General features: G+C 40.8%; 1 protein-coding gene across 2 annotated transcripts in view; it reads left to right on the top strand.

The window, feature by feature from the left end:
* Positions 1-1,199: 1,199 nt before the first annotated feature.
* RMDN2 (regulator of microtubule dynamics 2) overlaps positions 1,200-14,683 on the top strand; it is a 90,915-nt gene continuing 77,431 nt past the window's right edge. Inside the window, exon 1 of one of the 2 annotated variants that reach the window (XM_058551409.1) lies at positions 1,200-1,308. The gene's annotated coding sequence lies outside the window, so the exon portion shown is untranslated. Of the gene's footprint in view, positions 1,309-1,550; positions 1,602-14,683 lie in introns of those variants that run through there. The other variant, XM_058551408.1, reaches the window with a different exon arrangement.

Below are 14,683 nucleotides of genomic sequence, written 5' to 3'. Positions count from 1 at the left end.
GTATTAATGAAGAGACAGTAAAGTTTCTTTTGTCACCAAATCTTGTTTAAAAAAAAACAATTATCACTATGCATGACAGGTTTACATTATATTGTATTCTGGTTAAATAAATCAAATATTAGCATTATATTGTAATACTTTTGCAAACCATAATAAAATGGGAGTCAAAGCAGTTCTTAGAAGGGAGTGCTTTACTAGTTTCAAATCTTAGAGATTAAGGTTTGTTGTCTTGCAAAATATAACTTAGTTTTAATAAAATGACTATGCTTAGGCTTACTTATTCTTCAGTGCAGCTTGCTTAAAGTTCAACATACATCTTACAGACTTAAAAGATCCTACAGAATCCCCATCAGTAAATAGTGTTGTATGGATGTAATATCAGCCTTCTGATTTTTCATAGAGGAGTTTTTTTGGTAAATAGGAGCGTACTCGTTTTTAATTTCGTTCAGTACATTGGTGAGGAATTTAGTAATCAAGACTAAGTTCTCTGCAAGCCTAGATTTCAAGCTCCACGTGAGGACAGTACAGAAGGGAGTGGGTGTGCAGTTTTTAAGAGTTTATTTGGCATAATTTTATTTTCATTATACAAACCACAGAAAGTGAAGCTGAGTAAACTCTCCAACGTTAAGCATCTGAGAAGATAATGGTTTTCATCCAAAGGCAACTAAGAGTGGTGGGGGGACCAACAGGTTGCGGAGTTTGCTCATTAAAAGGGAATGTGAGTTCAAGTGAAGTTAGGAAACGTGGCGGCGGACATGATTACTAATCAGTGCAAGACGTCTGCGGTTGACTGTCATGCGGAGGAAAGTTCAGGTTGCGGCCGGAGAGGGGCACAAAAGAAGGGCTGGGGGAGCGGGAAGGAAGCGGGGTGAGGGCAGGTTCGGGGAGCGGCAGCGATGGGAGGCAGCGCGCTGGGAGGTGGAAAGTGCGCGCCGAGCCTCCGGCCGAGCCGGGCGCGGGGGTCTGGGGGAAGACGGGCTTCGAGGGGAGGCGGCAGCCAGGCGACAATGTCCGGTGCGGGCCGAGGCGCCCGGCGGAGCGCCGTTTTCTTCTGTGAAAGGTGTGCCGGGCACCCGCCCGGGGAGCCGAGCCCCGCGGGAAGAGGCGGGTGCCGCGGGGCGTGCGGCCGCGGGCTCCTCCCCCGGCGCCTCCGCTATTTGGGTCAGGACGCGGCGGCCGCGGCGCCGGACCTCGGGACCCGCGGGCTCCGGGGCTCCTGTTTGCCCGCCTCTTGCCGCCCACCCGCCCCGCCCGCAGGCCCGCGGTCCCCGGTCTCCGACAGCAGAGAGGCCTGCGCGGCGAGTACAGGTGCGTGCGGAGGTGGGCAATGGGCAGCTGGCCCGGCGGCTCAGGCCGGGGGCGCCCGAAGGGCTGCGGCAGCACTTCCGGCGGCGGCCACTGCACTTCCGGGTGCGCGGCGTACTTCGACCCCGCGCGCCTGTGGAGTGTCCTCCCGCGGGCGGGCGGCCGCTGCTGTGCCTTCTCCCGGTGGCAGAGCGAGCCGGCAGCGCCTTCCCCGGGCTCGGCCCTCGATGAGCTGGCGCCTCGGCAGCTTCAGCCCCGGAAGTCCCCGGAACTTCGCGCCCGCCGCCCGCCGTGGGGTGCGTGGGGATCCGGCCGTGTGCTGCCGACCCGGCAGGTCCCTGCAAACCCCAAGGAGTTTCTGCTGGGGACACTTGCCTCCCCGCTGGCTCCCTGGGTCTTTCCTTTCACCCTCCAGCAGACGTTTTTCTGTTTTGTTTTGCTAAAACTTGAATTCTCTACCTTTTTTACAAAACGAAGGCCAGATTTTCAGTGCAACAAACATTTGCAAATAAGCCAAACATCAGGGAGCCCTAAATAAAAAAAATTATAAAATAGGAAAAATAATGAAAACCTGGTGAAATACGAGTATTAGAATTCGCTTAGAAAGTATCAGATTATCCAGGTCGCTGTGGGTAATCTGATCGCTAATGCAAGGTCTCAGAGCGATTCCCTTGGGAAACTTAAACCTCAGGCTTGTGTGTAACCGTAATGTTCCTTTACCTTTCTTGCAAGATTTTCATACACCCCCGAGTTTATCAAAGTTATGTATTGTATATATTTCCTCCTACGAATCTGCTGATGACTTAAGTGACTATATATGCTAGATATTGCTGAAAGCATTATAAATAACTTGGTAAAGCATAATTTCCTTATGTAAAAATTAATTTTAATTAAAGCTAGATAGAACACAGAATTAAATAATGTTCTCTGAAGTTAATTTTTCATGACAGTTTCTACAAAGGAATTTTAATATAGAAATTTCTTTAGAGTTGACATTTTGATGATTTATTATTTCAGTAGAACTCTTGATTCTCATCTCTGCAAAAACCTTTATTATAAATTAATTTTAGATGCCAATAACTTATATTAAAATAATGTCTATCATTTTTCGTTGTTATTACTAGTTACAAATTGAAACTTGTAACAGGAATAATACTTAGCATCTGATTATCAGGTCAATAGATTTTTTAATTATTGTGTTTTTATATTAAAATGCAAGTGTATACTACTAATTTGATAATTAACTGTATTAAAGTTATATAAATGACATAATATAACTTTTGAAATTATACTGCAGGCAAGCAAGTGTTGTGATTTATTACTTTTCTACATTACTTTTTAATGAATGGCATTTTTCAGATTACTGGCTTAAAAGCACATTCATTTTATACTGATATAAAACTCAAACATGGCTTCAGCTATTTGTGTCTAATTATGGTTATTTAAAACCGGTACCTGCTCCATTGATTCTAGTTTTTTTCCAAGGTGGTTTTTATAGTTCTGAAGTCATATTTCAGCTCTGAACATTTCTGCCCAGTCAGCATTCCCCTTCATGTCCTTGTTGATGCTTTCTGAACCTTCCTCATGCAGCAGTGCATCCAGGAGTTATGAAGGGTAACAGTTCTCACTTCCTAGTTGGATGACCCCTGGGTAAATGATTTGACAGCTGTGTGCCTCAGTTTGCTTATCTGCAAAATAGAGATAATAATAGGACCTGCCTCAAAGAGATAATTTGGGATTGGTATAATTCCTAAAGAAAAGGTCAAAGAAAAATTAATATTTTTGGAGGCCGGCCCTGTGGCCTAATGGTTAAGTTCAGTGCGCACCGCTTTGGCTGCTCAAGATCAATTCTGGGGTGTGGACCTACACCGCTGGTTGGCAGCCATGCTGTGGTGGAGACCCACATACAAAATGAAGATTGGCACAGATGTTAGCTCAGGGTGAATCTTCCTCAGCAAAAATAAATAAATAAATAAATATTCTTTCCCACCTGTTTAGACCTGGTACCGACTCAGGGATAAGATCTCTTTCCTTGTGGATTTTGACTTCCATTTATTTACTTATTAAATGAAAAAAATTTCAAACTAGGCTTTGTTTTTTAATGTAAAGTTCAAGGAAGGCCCAGCAGGAATTAGCCAAGAAAGCAATCAGAATAGGAAGATTTCTTTTGATAGACTTCAAGATCAGCATATGAACATCTTGCATTAATTTTTTTTATTGACAAAAAAGAGCAAAGATGATCAAGCTTGATGCATGATTATTAGATGTGATGCATATATAGGTCATGGGCAAATAGTGGCTTTTATTATCTGTTTGCCTTTTTGCAGTAATCTTTCAAAATAATTTTGTGTTGTGATATAATTTTATGGAAATAAAATTGACCAGCTAATAATAATAACCTACAATTTTAGCTAAATTACAAATTGATCTGAATCTACTGCTGGCATGCCTCCTGGATAGGATGGGAGTGGACAGATGGCTAGACTTACAGTTCACAGTTATACCAATTAGGGTAAAAATACTTTTTGCTTAAAAAATAATTTATTCCAGGCAGACTGTACCCTGAGGTCAGGCAGGCCAGATTAAGCACATGGGCTTTCTACTGGAACCCTTAGCTTCAGGAAAAGGGATTCTTAATTCTCATGGATATAATATTCACCAACGCCTGAGGTAGTTTCTGGAAGATTATTATTTTAAAATCATTACTCTTCTTTTACACTTAGATCTGTAATGAAATAGGGGATCCAAATAGAATACTTCCTGTGTTCATTGCATGTAGTCTAGTATATTACTCAGGATTCTAAAGAGACATTCTTTTAGGACTTCTTGGAAATGGATTCTTGCTGCTGCTGCTTTCTCTTCCATAGGGCGTCATTTGAAACATCACATTTAGTTGGCCATTTAGAGTATGAGAAACAATAATGCTTTGCCTGAGTATGTGGGATCATAGGATATAAACCACAGGAAGGCATATTTCAGCTATACAACTGAATTCAGAATTTGCCTCTTTCTGATGCTCATTCCTGCATTCTCACTGTCAGCTGTTTATTTTGTGTCTTATTTCACTTAGAACAATGAAGCAATCAAAGAGAACTTGCATAAGCTTCCACCATCACATCTACCCACCTTCCTGAGTCTGCTCACATAATCTGCCTTTTCTTTCATTGCTCTGAATGAACGGTTTGTGTTTCCACCAAAGGTCAACCTCTGCCCTTGTGCACTAGAGACCATCCATCCGTTTTGCCTTCTCGAGTTTACTGATGCAGCATTTCTCTCATCTTTCTTTTGCTTCATTAATTTATCATCTTATTTTTTTATTTTTTTGTTTATTGCAGTAACATTGGTTTATAATATTGTATAAGTTGCAGGTATACATCATTATAATCTGTTGCTGCATGGATTACATCATGTTCTCATGTTCACCACCCAAATACTAATTACAATCCATCACCACACACATGTGCCTAATTATCCCTTTCAACCTCCCCCCTCCCCTCTTCCCCTCTGGTAACCACCAAGCCATTCTCTGTCTGTATGTGTGTGTTTGTTGTTGTTATTATCTACTACTTAATGAGTGAGATCATACGGTATTTGACCTTCTCCCTCTGACTTATTTCACTTTGTATAATACCCTCAATGTCCATCCATGTTGTCACAAATGGCTGGATTTCATCGTTCCTTATGGCTGAGTAGTATTCCATTGTGTGTATATACCACATCTTTATCCATTCGTCCCTTGATGGGCACTTGGGTTGCTTCCAAGTCTTGGCTATTGTGAATAACGCTGCAATGAACACAGGGGTGCATGTATCTTTACGCATTGGTGTTTTCACGTTCTTTGGATAGCTGGATCGTATGGTAGTGGAATAGCTGGATCGTATGGTAGTTCTATCCTTAATTTTTTGAGGAATCTCCATGCTGTTTTCCATAGTGGCTGCACCAGTTTGCAGCCACCAGTGTATGAGAGTTCCCTTCTCTCCACATCCTCTTCAACACTTGTTTCCTGTCTTGTTAATTATAGCCAATCTGGCGGGCATGAGGTGATATCTCGTAGTTTTGATTTGCATTTCCCTGATAATTAATGATGTTGAACATCTTTTCGTGTGCCTGTTGGCCATCTGTGTATCTTCTTTGGAGAAATGTCTGTTCAGGTCTTTTGCCCATTTTTTAATTGGGTTGTTAGTTTTTTTCTTGTTGAGATGCATGAGTTCTTTATATATTTTGGAGATTAACCCCTTATCAGGTATATAGTTTGCAAATATCTTCTCCCAATTGTTAGATTGTCTTGTCGTTTTGTTGATGGTTTCTTTTGCTGTGCAGGAGATGTTTAGTTTGATGTAGTCCCATTTGTTTATTTTTTCTCTTGTTTCTGTTGCCCGGTTAGACATGGTGCTTGAAAATATGTTGCTAAGACTGATGTCAAAGAGTCTACTGCCTATGTTTTATTCTAGAAGTTTCATGATTTCAGGTCTTACTTTCAAGTCTTTAATCCATTTTGAGTTAATTTTTGTATATAATGTAAGGTAATGGTTTACTTTTATTTTTTTGCATGTGGGACAACACCATTTGTTGAAGAGACTTTCCTTTCTCCATTGTATATTCTTGGATCCTTTGTTGAAGATTAGCTGTCCAAAGATGTGTGGGTTTATTTCCAGGCTTTTGATTCTATTCCATTGATCTGTGTGTCTGTTTTTGTGCCAGTACCATGCTGTTTTGGTTACTGTAGCTTTGTAGTATATTTTGAAATCAGGGAGTGTGATACCTCCAGTTTTGTTCTTTTTTCTCAGGACTCCTTTAGTTATTCGGGGTCTTTTGTTGTTCCGTATAAATTTTAGGATTCTTTGTTCTATTTCTGTGAAAAGTGTTGTTGGAACTTTGATAGGGATTGCATTGAATCTATAGATGGCTTTAGGAGGTATGGACATCTTAACTATGTTAATTCTTCCAATCCAAGAGCACGGAATATCTTTCCATTTCTTTGTGTCTTCTTCAGTTTCTTTCAGCAATGTTTTATAGTTTTCAGTGTACAGATCTTTCAGCTCTTTGGTTAAGTTTATTCCTAGATATTTTATTCTTTTTGTTGCAATTGTAAGTGAGATTGTATTCTTAATTTCTCTTTCTGCTACTTCGTTGTTAGTGTATAGAAATGCAACTGATTTTTGTATGTTGATTTTGTATCCTGCAACTCTACCGTATTCATTTATTACTTCTAAAAGTTTTCTGGTGGATTCTTTAGGGTTTTCTATATATAAAATCATGTCGTCTGCCAATAGTGAGAGTTTCACGTCTTCCTTTCCAATTTGGATCCCTTTTATTTCTTTTTCTTGCCTGATTGCTCTGGCTAGGACTTCCAGTACTATGGTAAATAGGAGTGGTGAGCGTGGGCATCCTTGTCTGGTTCCTGTTCTTAGAGGGATAGCTTTCAGTTTTTTACCATTGAGGATGATATTAGCTGTGTGTTTGTCACATATGGCCTTTATTATGTTGAGGTACTTTCCTTCTATACCCATTTTATTCAGAGTTTTTATCATAAATGGATGCTGTATCTTGTCAAATGCTTTCTCTGCATCTATTGAGATGATCATGTGATTTTTATTCTTCATTTTATTAATGTGGTGTATCACGATTGATTTGCGAATGTTGAACCATCCCTGCATCCCTGGAATAAATCCCACCTGATCATGGAGTATAATCTTTTTAATATATTGTTGTATGTGATTTACTAGTATTTTGTTGAGGATTTTTGCATCAATGTTCATCAGTGATATTGGCCTGTAATTTTCTTTTTTTTGTGTTGTCATTGTCTGGTTTTGGTATCAGGGTAATGTTGGCTTCGTAGAATGAGTTAAGGTAGGCTGCCCCCGTGGCTTAGCGGTTGAGTGTGCGCGCTCTGCTACTGGTGGCCCTGGTTCGGATCCTCGGCGCACACCGACGCATCGCTTCTCCGGCCATGCTGAGGCCGTGTCCCACATACAGCAACTAGAAGGATGTGCAGCTATGACATACAACTATCTACTGGGGCTTTGGGGAAAAAAAGGAGGAGGATTGGCAGTGGATGTTAGCTCAGATCTGGTCTTCCTCAGCAAAAAGAGGAGGGTTACTATGGATGTTAGCTGAGGGCTGATCTTTCTCACAAAAAAAAAAAAAAAAGAATGAGTTAGGGAGCTTCCCCTCCTCCTCAATTTTTTGGAAGAGTTTGAAAGTATAGTTATTAAGTCTTCTTTGAATGTGTGGTAGAACTCACCAGGGAAGCCATCTAGTCCTGGACTTTTATTTTTGGGGAGGTTTTTGATTACTGTTTCGATCTCCTTACTGGTGATTGGTCTATTCAAATTCTCTATTTCTTCTTGACCCAGTTTTGGAAGGTTGTATGAGTCTAAGAATTTATCCATTTCTTCCAGATTATCAAGTTGGTTGACATCTGGCTTTTCATAGTATTCTATTATAATCTTTTTGTGTGTGTGTGTGAGGAAGATCAGCCCTGAGCTAATATCCATGCCAGTCCTCCTCTTTTTGCTGAGGAGGACCAGCCCTGAGCTAACATCTATTGCCAATCCTCCCTCCTCCTTTTTTTTTCCCCCTTTTTCTCCCCAAAGCCCCAGTAGATAGTTGTATGTCGTAGTTGCACATCCTGCTAGTTGCTGTATTTGGGATGCCGCCTCAGCATGGCTGGGCAAGCAGTGTGTCGGTGCACACCCGGATCCGAACCCAGGCTGCCAGTAGCAGAGCGTGCGCACTTAACCACTAAGCCATGGGGCCAACTCCCTCTTATAATCTTTTGTATTTTTGAGGTGTCCGTTGTAATTTCTCCTCTTTCATTTCTGATTTTACTTATTCGAGCCTTCTCTCTTTTTTTCTTGGTGAGTCTAGCTAAAGGTTTGTCAATTTTGTTTATCTTCTCAAAGAACCAGCTCTTGGTTTTATTAATTTTTTCTATTTTTTTTTAGTCTCTATTACATTTATTTCTGCTCTGATTTTTATTATTTCCCTTCTGCTACTGATTTTGGGCTTTGTTTGTTCTTCTTTTTCCAGTTCCTTTAAGTGCATTGTTAGATTGTTTATTTGAGGTTTTTCTTGTTTGTTGAGATAGGCCTGTATTGCTATAAACTTCCCTCTTAGAACTGCTTTTGCTGTATCCCATAAATTCTGGCATGTTGTATTTTCGTTTTCATTTGTCTCCAAGTATTTTTTGATTTCTCCTTTGATTTCTTCATTGACTCAATCGTTCTTCAGTAGCATTTTGTTTAATCTCCACATATTTGTGGCTTTTCTGATTTTCTTCCTATAGTTGATTTCTAGTTTCATACCGTTGTGGTCAGAAAAGATACTTGGTATTATTTCAGTCTTCTTAAATTTATGGAGACTTGTTTTGTGGCCTAATATGTGATCAATCCTGGAGAATATTCCATGTGCATTTGAAAAGAATGTGTGTTCTTCGGTTTTTGGATGAAATGCTCTGTATATATCTACTAGGTCCATCTGTTCTAGTGTGTCATTTAGGGCCAATGTTCCTTATTGATCTTTTGTTTGGATGATCTATCTGTTGGTGTAAGTGGAGTGTTCAAGTCCCCTACTATTATTGTGTTACTGTCTATTTCTCTTTTTATGTCTGTTAATAATTGCTTTACATATTTAGGTGCTCCTGCATTGGATGCATAGATATTTATAAGTGTTATGTCCTCTTGTTGGATTGTTCCCTTGATCATTATGTAGTGCTCTTCTTTGTCTCTTTTTACAGTTTTTGTTTTAAAGTCTATTTTGTCTGATATGAGTATTGCTACCCCAACTTTCTTTTCATTGCCATTAGCATGGAGTATCTTTTTCCATCCCTTTACTTTCAGTTTGTGAGTGTCTTTAGGTCTGAAGTGTGACTCTTGTACGCAACATATATATGGGTCTTACATATATATGGGTCTTGTTTTTTAATCCAGTCAGCCACCCTATGCCTTTTAATTGGAGCATTTAGTCCGTTGACATTTAAAGTAGCTATTGATAAGTATGTATTTACTGCCATTTTTTAACTTTTTTTTCTCAGTGTTTTAGTAGTTCTTCTCTGCTCCTTTCTTCTTCTCTTGCTCTCCTCCCTTGTGGTTTGATGGCTTTCTTTAGTATTATGTTTGAGTTCCTTTCTCTTAGTTTTTTGTGTATTTATTATAGGTTTCTGGTTTGTGATTACAATGGGGTTCATATATAGTAACCTATGTATATAGCAGTCTATATTAAGTTGATAGTCTCTTTAGTTTGACCTCTGTCTGAAAGCTCTACTCTTTAACTCCCCTCCTCCCACATTTTATGTTTTTGATATTATATCTAACCTCTTTTTTGTGCATTTGTATCCATTACCCTCTTATCATGGAAATAGATAATTTTTCCTATTTGTGGTCTTCTCTTTTCCCCTTAAATGAGTCCCTTTAGCATTTCTTGTAGTACTGGTTTCTTGGTGACAAACTCCTTTAATTTTTGCTTGTCTGGGAAACTTTTTATCTCTCCTTCCATTTTGAATGATAACCTTGCTGGGTAGAGTATTCTTGGATGTAGATTTTTTCCTTTTAGCACTTTAAATATATCATGCCACTCTCTTCTAGCCTGTAAAGTTTCTGCTGAGAAGTCAGCTGATAGTCTTATGGGGTTTCCTTTGTATGTAACTTGGCTTTCTCTTGTGGCTCTTAGGATTCTCTCTATCTTTAATTCTGGACATTTTAGTTATGATGTGTCTTGGTGTGGACCTCTTTGAGTTTATCTTGTTTGGGGCTCTCTGTGCTTCCTGTACCTGCATGTCTGTTTCCTTCCTTAGGTTAGAGAAGTTTTCAGCAATTATTTCTTTAAATAGATTCTTTGCCCCTTTGTCTCGCTCTTCTCCTTCTGGGACGCCTATAACATGGATGTTAGTGTGCTTGGTGTTGTCCCAGAGGTCCCTTAGACTGTCCTCACTCTTTTTAATTCTTTTTTCTTTTATCTGTTCAGCTTGGGTGATTTCTTCTAGTCTTTCGTCCAGCTCGCAGATCCGTTGTTCTGTATCCTCTACTCTGCTTTTGAGTCCCTCTAGTGAATTTTTCATTTCCAGTATTGTATTCTTCATTTCTGATTGGTTCTTTTTTATATCTTCCGTTTCTTTGTTGACGTTCTCACTGAGTTCATCCATTCTCCTCCCAAGATCAGTGAGCACCCTTAACACTCTTTGTTTGAAGTCTCTGTTGGGTAGGTTGCTCATTTCTGTTTCACTTAGTTCCTTTTCTGGGTTTTTTTCCTGTTCCCTTACTTGGAACATGTTCCTTTTCCTCCTCATTTTGCCTCTTTCCCTGTGCTTGTGTCTATGTATTAGGTAGATCAGCTACATCTCCTGCTCTCAGAGAGGTGACCTTATATAAGTGATCCCTTATGAGGCCTTGCAGTGTGCTTCCCTCTGTTCCAAATGTTCCAGGAGTGACCCCTATGTGGGCTATGTGTGTCCTTCTGTTGTGGCGGGGTTGTTCTTCCCATAGGTGCCCAGGGAGGCTGAGCTATGCCCCTGGCCAGCTGTTGTAATGCTTAGCTGCTTGTAGTTGTTGTGGGCCCTTCAGTCTCTTTATCGGGTGTGGGGAGCCCCAGCACAGTTGGCTGCAAGGTCTAATAGCACGTTCTATTGCCATATTTCTATTAAGTGAGTAGGCCCCCAGCGTGGCAGGTTGTTAGGCTCAGGGGCTTACTATAATTGCTATAAGCCTCTAGCCTTTAGGTCTCTTGTCAGCTCTCTGAGGATTGCAGCCGGGTGGGGCTGGCCTCAAGCACGGGAGTACCCAATTGTTTCAGGCTTTGGATGGTGGGGCCAACCCCCTATGTGGCTCTTTGAGAAGCACAAGTCTTCTGCAGCTGACAAGTCCCACCGCCCACAGGTCCACACACACAGTCAACACAGTCCTGCCCCGTGTGAACGCCCTGATCTCCTGAAGTGCGCTCAGTCTCTCCAAGGCGGGAGCCCCACACATTCTGCCACCGCCTCACACTCTCCACTGGCTACTTGTGCACGCCCTGCCCACAGAGGTGGACCCAGTCGCAAGGCTATGGAGAATCCAGGCAGCTCTCTTAGCAGGCCAACAAGTTGCCCGAGGGCTTGTTGTTGGGTGGGGCCAGTCCCTAGGGTGGGCTGCCTGCCCTGGCTGAACTGGATTAAATCAGTGCTCTAGTGGGTGGGGCAGACGCTGGGCTAGCAGGCCACAGGGTGAACTCCAATGATGTCTGCCCGCGTCTGTGTCAGCACGCCCACACCAGGCCACAACAATGGCCGCCACCAATGTCCCAGTCCCTGGAGCGGTCTCACCTCTCACCGAGATGCGCTCAGAGCCTATCTGGTGAGTCTCTTTTCACCAAAGGGCTGTGCACCTTTCTTTCTGGTGATTTTAGGTTGCTTTCTGAAATGGGTGAGTTTGTGTGTGGGCCCTTTAAGAGCTGGTTTTAATTTCTTTGTGAACCAGCTTTTCTGGTGGTACTCCCCAATGTTTTAGTAGCAAGCAAAGTCAGATATTATGCCACGCGTCTCGATTGTGCTGGGTCCAAAAAATACCTATAGCGGGGACACTCCCTGGCTCAGGGCCCTCTCCTCCAGGGAGGGCTGCGGACCTTTGGGCTGCTCCTGGGCAGCTATGAAGCTGGTGGCTTGCGGAGGCGGTGGTTTTTCTCTCCAGAAGGGATTTCTGCCTCTTCCACCTCGATTAGCATTGTCGTTTGTTGCAGGAGTTCCTCTTATCCAGTTTTCAGTTCTCTCTCGGGTAATTTTTCCAAGAGTAGTTGTAAATTGGCTGTGTCCTCTGGAGGAGGTGAGTTCAGAGTCTGCCTACGCCGCCATCTTGACTTCTCCTCCCTATCTTCTTTTTTTAAAAAGAAATTGGATCTTTTCTATTGGCAAAGAGAAATACTGTTATTTCGCCATCTTTGGGCGCCATTTTCCCATATAGTCATGACATCATTTATTTTCTTTCTTTGTTTTGTATTTGCCATTTGTTCTTTTTTCACTCTTTCCTGACTTCTTTGGGACTAATTGAATATCTTTAGTATTCTATTTTTATCTCCACTATTGGCTTATTATTTATACCTTTGTGGAGTTTTTCTTGTTGCTGTTATTGTTTGTTTTTTCAGTGGTTGCCCTTGGGTTTACAACTGTGCATCTTTTTTTTGTGTGTGTGTGAGGAAGATTAGCCCTGAGCTAACATCCAATGCCAATCCTCCTCATTTTGTTTTTTGTTTTTTTTTTTTTGCTGAGGAAGATTGGCCTTGGGCTAACATCTGTGCCCATCCTCCTCTACTTTATATGGGATGCCACTACAGCATGGCTTGACAAGCGGTACATCGGTGCATGCCCGGGATCTCAACCTGCGAACCCCGGGCCGCCGAAGCAGAGCGTGCACACTTAACCACTACGCCACCACACCGGCCCTAGACCCGTGCATCTTTAACATTATTATTAACACTGCATTATAATCTGAGACCCTTGTAACAGTATATTCTGTTTGTCCCTTCCCATCCTGTGGGCTGTTGTTATGCTCCTTTTTTACTTCTACACATATTATAAACTCCATGATATGTTATTATCATTTTTGCTGTAATAAGAAAATATTTTATAAAGACATCTTAAAATGAGAAAAATGACTTTTATTTTTACCCACATATTTGCCACTACTGGTGCTCTTCATCCTTTGTGTAGGTCCAAGTTTCTGTCTGTTATCTTTTTCCTTCTGCCTGAAGAACCTCTGTTAGCATTTCTTGTAGTGCACGTCTGTTGGCAGTGAATTCTCTCAACTTCTCTTTGTCTGTGAAAGCCTTTATTTTACCCTCATCTTTGAAAAATATTTTACTGGGTATAGAAATGTAAGTTGATAGTTTCTTTCAGCACTTTAAAGATGTCACTCCATTGTTTTCTTGCTTGAATAGTTTCTGAGGTGACGTGTCTGAAACATCTGCTGTAATCTTATCTTCTCTGTATACAATGTATCTTTTTTCCACTGGCTACTTTTAAGATTTCTTTTTTTATCACTGGTTTTCAGTGTTTTAATACTGTTGTGCCTTGGTTTGGTTTTCTTTACTTACTCTTCTTGGATTATGTTGGTCTTCTTGGATCTCTGGTTTTATAGGTTTTGTCCAATTTGGAAATTTTTTGGCCATTTTTCCTTTAGATATTTTTTGTCCCCCTCCCCTCCTTCTTCTCTGTAACTTGAACTATGTATGTTTTAGAGTGCTTGATGTTGCCTCATAGGCCCTGCTTGGTTTTTTGTTTTAGTTTTAGTCTTTTTTTTTTTTTTTTTTAAATCTGTGTGCTTCAATTTGGATGGTGTCTTAGTCCATTTGGGCTGCTATAACAAAAACAAGACTGGATGGCTTATAAACAACAGAAATTTATTTCTCACAGTTTGGGAGGCTAAGAAATCCAAGATCAAGGAGCCAGCAGATTCAGCGTCTTGTGAGGGCTCACTTCTTGGTTCGTAGACCACACCTTCTCACTGTAATCTTACATGGTAGGAGGGATGAGGAGCTCTCTGGGGTTTCTTTTATAAGGGCCCTAGTCCCATTTATGAGGGTTCTATCTCCTAAAGGCCCTACCTCCTAATACCATCACCTTGGGAATTAAGATTTCAACCTATGAATTTGGAGGTGACACAAATATTTAGTCTGTAGCAGATGGTTTCTATTGCTTTGTCTTCAGGTTTGCTGACTGTTTTTTCCCATAGTTTTTTCCTGCTGTTAATCTCATTCTATAAAATTTTACTTCAGATATTTCATTTTTTATCTCTAGAAGTTCTATTTGGTTCTGCTTAATACTTTATATTTCTCTCCTCATCATGTTTATGTTTTCCTTTAACATATTTTTAATATTTATATTAAATAGTGAACATATTTGTAATAGTTGTTTTAACATACTTGTCTGCTAATTATATCATCTCTGTCATTTTCCTGCTTATTTACATGTCTAATAATTTTTGATTCAATGATCAGCATTGTGATTTTATGTTGTTAAGTTCTGAATTTTTTCTATTCCTTTAAAGAGTGATGGACTTTCTCGTGAAGGCAGTTAAATTACTTGTGAATCGGTTTGATCCTTTGGAGGCTCGTTTTTAATCCATTTTAGGGGAGGTCTAAATAGCCTTAACTTGAGAGTTAATTTAGCCCCATTTCCAAGGCATTACCTGTCTGAAGTCTCTGCTGAAAGCCTCAGGTGTTTCATAAACACTCTCTACTCTGGCTGGTGGGAACTTACACCTCCCATTTCTGTGTAATCTTTGGGAATAGTTCAGCTTATAGCTCGGTGGTAATTGTTCGTTCCCTGGAAATTGTTCTTTGCTTGGCCTGATGAGGCTTCACTCCATGCACATGCAGACTAGTATTCAGTTAAAGGTTTAAGGAGACCCCT

This window comes from Diceros bicornis, chromosome 12, assembly GCF_020826845.1.
Source record: "Diceros bicornis minor isolate mBicDic1 chromosome 12, mDicBic1.mat.cur, whole genome shotgun sequence".
Lineage (NCBI taxonomy): Eukaryota > Metazoa > Chordata > Mammalia > Perissodactyla > Rhinocerotidae > Diceros > Diceros bicornis.
This window is presented reverse-complemented; position numbering and strand designations above follow the sequence as displayed.